Genomic DNA, 6,264 nt, shown 5'->3' with positions numbered 1-6,264 from the left:
GCAATAACAATATGAATCGGAGGCCCAAGCGGGGCAACGGAGAATTGGAGAAAGTTAACGGCGAGAACAGAGGAGCGAATGATTAACGGCAGGAAGTAGATATCCAAGGATTAACGGGCGCCTCTGGCACTATATAAGGAGGGCCCCTGGAGCAAATCGGGACCGAGTCTTCTAGCGAAGCTGGAAGAGGTGAGTGAAAGACCCCCGTGGGTAAGTCTGACATTCAAGTGGGAAAGTTTCCTTGGAGGAATAGGAGTATAGGCTGAAGGACCCCCCGTGGGTAAGTCCGACACACTCAAGTGCGGGATTTAAAAGCGAGTGCGAAAGGTTCTGCGATCCGTAGCTCAAGGACCCCCTGTGGGTAAGTCCGGCGGCAGTACGCGAATCAGCGAAGGAGTAGAATTCAAGGAGCAAGTGGGAAAAGGATCAAGGCTCCGCGGCGGAACTGAAGCCCATGGGTAAATCGAGTCGGGTTGGGTTATTCCCGGACACGGCAGGTATCCTGGTGTCATAGCGGTAACGACGTATCGGCCTGGCGTACGCCTTGTCGATTCCTGAACGTTACAGGTGTGATCCTGTAAAGCGAGCGGTAACCAGCTCGGGAACTCAAGCCCGCATATAAGACCAAACAGGTATACTCCGGTCAAAACAAGAGACTCCTGATCCAGGCGCTGGGGCGTAGGCACAGGGAATAACCTGGAGTGAAGGAGGCGCGATGCCAAACCTCTGGTCAGCCATAGGATCCTGCAGGGCGTAAGCACGCAGGTGTTTGGAGGCGAGTGGCGAACGCAACCGGGGGTGTGTCCTTTGGGTTAGGTAGGCCCGCAAGGCACCAAAAAGCGTTTCCTGCCCGGCGTATGTCTGGGAGGTGAGCTTATTGGTCTGCTAACACGGATTAGGTGCCGGCCACGGCAAACCGGCGCCACGCAATAAGAACGCACGTCCTGCTGGGCGAAAGCTTTGGGGGGGGGGGGGGCGTTTATATTGGCACCAACCCAGAACAGTTACCAGGGAACGTCGGGAGGACGAGTGATCGATCGGCTGAGCCGAGCAGCCGGTGAGATTCATCCTTTGTAAACAATATAGAAATAAAAGGGATATTTGTTAAACGAAGCACCCTATGTTATTTCTGGGCTCAGGAAGTCACGTCGAATCTATAAATTCGTTGGAACGATCCACAAACTCAGTGAGCTAGCTGCGGCATTTGTGGCGAGCCCCAACAACAAAATATTTATAGTAAATACATTTTGTATCAATATTTTTATATTATATATAACCAATGGGGTAATTTATTGTATAGCTGGATTAAGAGCTATCGTTCGAAGCACGGCTGGATTATTCCAAATGGTCACAACATCCAAGCGACATCAGAAAACCCAAGCCGTACATATACAGATGAGATCTATCCACGAATGCATTCATGCAAGTTGCCATTTGATGCCAGGAGGAGACTTATAGACCATATGCTTTATTACTCCCAAATTCGCATGCGCATTGTTATTCTTTGTAGCGCATGCACTTTGGGAGCTTTGGTGGAGCTTCTGCGCAAGTTCTTAGTTTAGGCACTTGTATATTGGGTATTGCTTTGATTGGCCGCTACATTTGTTTTGGGGTTAAATTGACCCACAATAAATATTAAACAGAAATTGAACCTCGTCTATTGAATTTGGCCGCTATCAAAATACTCATAGCTTAACAGATGGAATGATCGTTTAGACCGGGAGCGACCTTACATAAATCTCTACTATTGAAAATATTTGAAGAAACACACGTTCAAGAGCCTGTGCAACGAGCTGCTAATGTCATTAACAGCAGACCTTTGACTTACACTGCTAACGGCTGTGACCCAACTTCACGAGACTCTACACACTGCATGGCTTGGAAGGAGGACGAAAAAGTTGGTGTTACTGGTATGGCTAATGGTAGGATTTTATGGTAGATACTCCAACCCAGTTTGGTGCACAGGCAAAGTTGGCATAGTCAACCGACCAACCCCGTCGAAATAGGTGACATCGTAATAACTTCGTAAGCACCTCAGACACAATAACGGTCGGTATAATCCCTATCCAAGTTATAATACTTTGACTCAAAGCGAACATTCATAAGAAGGTGGACACCAGCATCTAAATCCAAAATAGAAACAGTTACCCTAGAAACCAATCACTCCCTAGTTTGGGCATTAAAAAAGATAAGAAATTTTAAATACGGAGTACCTCGAATAGAAATACTTACAACCATAGAAAAACATAACATACACAACACGCTCTCATATGCAATTTCGGATAAAAAATGTGTGCCCAAATGAATAACCAAATGTGAAATTAAATTTCATAGAAAGCTGAAGCCCTAAAATGTTGTATAAACCTGGTACTACTACTGTAGTAGCAGACACACTGTTCCAAATTGAATCAAATAAATTATTTATTTAAAAAATTATTTGAAATAATTTAACGAAAAAAGAAGATGAAGAATCCACGGTTCTCCACCAAACTCCAGAATAAACATAGGGTCCATCAACCACAGTTCCCGCGGTACACCTAAAAAAAGAAATTGATCAAATTTTACCATATATTGAATTTTGTTGGCCGTGTAATCATTGGTCATTGTTTTTAGTGAATGCAACAAGATCACCGTTTTTCCGGTCTCACATCACGACACTATACTCAGGCTGGAGGGCAATATTATTGCTGAATGCGACGGCAATATTCACACGGTAGAAAACTGCTCTTTGACAGCAGGGGCTACATTTTGTCGGCTGGCACGAAGAAAATCATGAGATCAAGAGCTCCACGCTGGAGGCACGGCACATTGCGAGATCCAGCAAAGCGATTTAGACTCCATCACCTATGTTGATGAGGGGATTGTAATCATAAATGATAGCCCGGCTCGAGTGTGTGGATAATGGCACCTGTGCCCAAATAAGGGGCACATATCTCGTCACCTTTGAAGAAGGTGCCACCGTCAACGAAACCCGATTGGTCAACCATGACACAGCCCGGATGAGGGCTCCAGGAGTGGCCAGCTCGCCTTCCTTAAACGTCACTATGGAACGCAACGTTCTCAGTCTTCCTTACCTTCACCGGCTGAGTGAACGTAACTTGGAACACATCAAGGAGTTCGGGGAGAAGATTAACCATCATCAAGTATATCAGATGGTGTTCATAGCGGGAGCAATATGCTGCGCTTTGATTTGCATCGGCTTGGCCTATCGGCGGATCACTCAGGCCCGAAGAACCGCGGCCCAACTAAAGGAGATGATCGCCCAAATAGGGTCGGCCGAGGGCGGCCTCATTCTTGAAGGGGGAGTAGTTAACTGAAGTTAACCGCGCAACGGCAACGTCCGATTACTTAAGACCTCGCTCTGGCCAAACTGCTGACACAGCGTCTGGCCGGATGCTCGTGCATAGCCGGCGAACACTGCATATTTGCGTGGCCGCTATGAAATACATTTTTGTTAGCTTTAAGTTTCAGTTTGTACTTGAGTCTCACACAATAAAGAACTCCATTACCAAAACTCCGGCACAAGCCGTAATATTCAATTCACTTGTACTTGATTGGTTACTCAGCCTCAAGGGCGCTAACAAAGGAGTTAGTAACTCCCAACATAACCTCCTGTCAGAAGGAAGAACCCTAGGCAACCGCCAGGGATATCAAATCACCCTCTACTGAAGACATCCTCTCCAGCGAAGAACATACAACTATCCTCACCCCTTAATTTAATTAATTTATATGTTGTATGGTTAGTCTATATGTTGTATGGTTAGTGGTATAATTTAGCATCTTATTTAAGAATGGTTCTTCTGAAATAAAGATATTTGCGAATACAGAGTAGATCGGTTCGTTACTTAGTGTCGAGGTACGGCACTTAAAACGAACCTACTTCGAGTGATTTAGTGTAAAAATGACCATAAGCACTCTCTTAAAGCTACCTACTTCACGTGGCTCCAGTGAAAACGGACCATAAGTAGAACTTTCTTCATCAAACATCGAGTAGCTCCTATGTAAACGGACCAAAAGTAGAGTTTCACTATCTAATTTACTTCGAGTGTTGCCCCGTGAAACGGACCACAAGTAGAACCCGCGAAACCCAATCCACTTCGAGTGTTGCTCCCAACCTACTTCGAGTGTTGCTTCCGTGAAATTTACCACAAGTAGGACCCGCGTTCCTCATCCTACTTCGATGGTTGCTCCAGTGAAACGGACCACAAGTAGGAGCGGCCGATAAGAATCAGCCGAAACCCCGTACCATCTGTACTTGAGGAGAACCAACCCAGGACTTCAAGTATCTCACTTCAACTCCAGCCTGATCACAGCAAGCGCCTGGTCAACTCGATCAGTCCCTTGCAGAATCCAGGTACATTTAGTCAGAACTTTGATACGTTCTTCGTCTATGACTCCGGGACCTACCGTTAGGTCCGCGAGTTCAAATTCGTCTGCTTTTAAAAACTTTTAATAGCTTAACAGGTCCCAAGTTGCACCAGATAGATCCAGCTTCTGTATTATCATGGGCGCCACTCGCGACTTTGAACAGTCGGCAACAAGACATGCATAACCTAACTGGGGTCAAAGAATCCGTCGACATCCAACAATCCTTGATCAGGGAATGACGGAACGAGAAAAATAATTTTGAGTTACACCAAACCCGGAAAAGATTTGAAGCAGCTCAAAGGGAAGAGATTGGCGAAAGCTCTTATCCCATGATAAATTTCGCCTGCACAGCTTCTGCATTAAAGTTTTCTGTTAACGACAGGATCTACTAGACTAAGATAGAATATACATTTCCTGGTGGGTTTGGCGGTGGGCTGAATGACTTCAAAGGAAAACAGCATGATGTCAGTGGTCTGCTCGCGTGTGCGAAAAGCAGTGGTCTGCTTTAGAATTTATTTAAAAATAAAATTTTATTAAGTTTTACAAATTATTGAAATTTGCCAATGTTGTAAGAATTTTTCTGGGGCGCCTAGAAACTAGAAATATGAACTAGAAAAATACCAAAGAAATGACTAGTACAACAAACAAAATACAAACAGACGGATCTGAAATCTCTACAGAATTTAAACTATCGATGTCTTAAGGACGTATTTTATCGACTAACCAAATTAATGGTTAGTAATGCTGTAATGTCATGACGATGTATTGAATTTTGTCCTGGTAATAGCAGCGATATAATCCCTTGCCACTTTGGATTAGATGTGAATGTAATGAAATCACACGGTCGTCCATATACACGCACGAAAGTCATAGCATACTGTATGTATTCTTGCATGTGACGTGGGCTACCTATGACGATGATAGATTATTTTCTTCGATTTGTTTGCCTGATCTTCGTGCTGTTCTATCTCGCGCGGCTGTGGATTTGACCGTTCAACGACTCAAGTTGGCCCCTTTGCCTTTCCTTGGCATTGCGACAGTAATATGTATAACCGTCACTGCTACAATTGTACACAATAGAAAATGGATAAAAAATGTATAGTTAGTTAGATAGGGTGACAACTGAAGACACCTGACAGGGATAACTGATCGACTGATACTCGTAGTTGATAAATAATCGACCGGCGAAGGCGGGAGATCAAATTTCAAATTGAAACAAATCATCATTAATGGAAATTGAAATGATTAACTCTGAAGAAGAATTTATGGTACTAAATTATTATATTCGATTGCCACCTAGAAAAGCTTTTGCGGGTTTGTAGATAGAATGTGTTATATTTCTATATGCTAAACCATAGAAAAAAAAAAAAAATAACAAAAATTTTGTCGAAAAAATAAAATAAAAACACGAAAGGAATGCTAACTTCGTGCGGAGCCGAACTTGATATACCCTTGCAGTTATGCCATTTCCGCTCGTTCAGTTATATGGCGGTTATTGGATATAGTTGGCCGATCCCTATAAAATTTGACAAATAAGATTATTTTACCCAAAATGGAATCTGTACCAAGTCCCTTCTTTCTAACTTAAAAAACAGCAAAGTTAAGCCAATTCCGATCGCTCAGTTATGTGGCAGCTATAGGATATAGTCGGCCGATCCTTATGAAATTTAGCAAATCAAATTATTTTGTCCAAAATAGAATCTGTACCAAGTCCCATCTTTCTAACTTAAAAAACACCAAAGTTATGCCAATTCCGATCAATCCGATCAATCAATTATAGGCAGCTATAGGATATAGTCGACCGATCCCGGCCGCTCCGACTTATATACTGCCTGCAAACAAAAGAAGGATGTGTGCGAAGTTTCAACTCGATAGCTCTAAAACTGAGAGACTAGT

Source organism: Drosophila ananassae (assembly GCF_017639315.1).
Source record: "Drosophila ananassae strain 14024-0371.13 chromosome XL unlocalized genomic scaffold, ASM1763931v2 tig00000124, whole genome shotgun sequence".
Taxonomy (NCBI): Eukaryota; Metazoa; Arthropoda; class Insecta; order Diptera; family Drosophilidae; genus Drosophila; species Drosophila ananassae.
The sequence above is the reverse complement of the archived record's forward strand: the minus strand, read 5'-3'. Positions refer to the sequence as shown.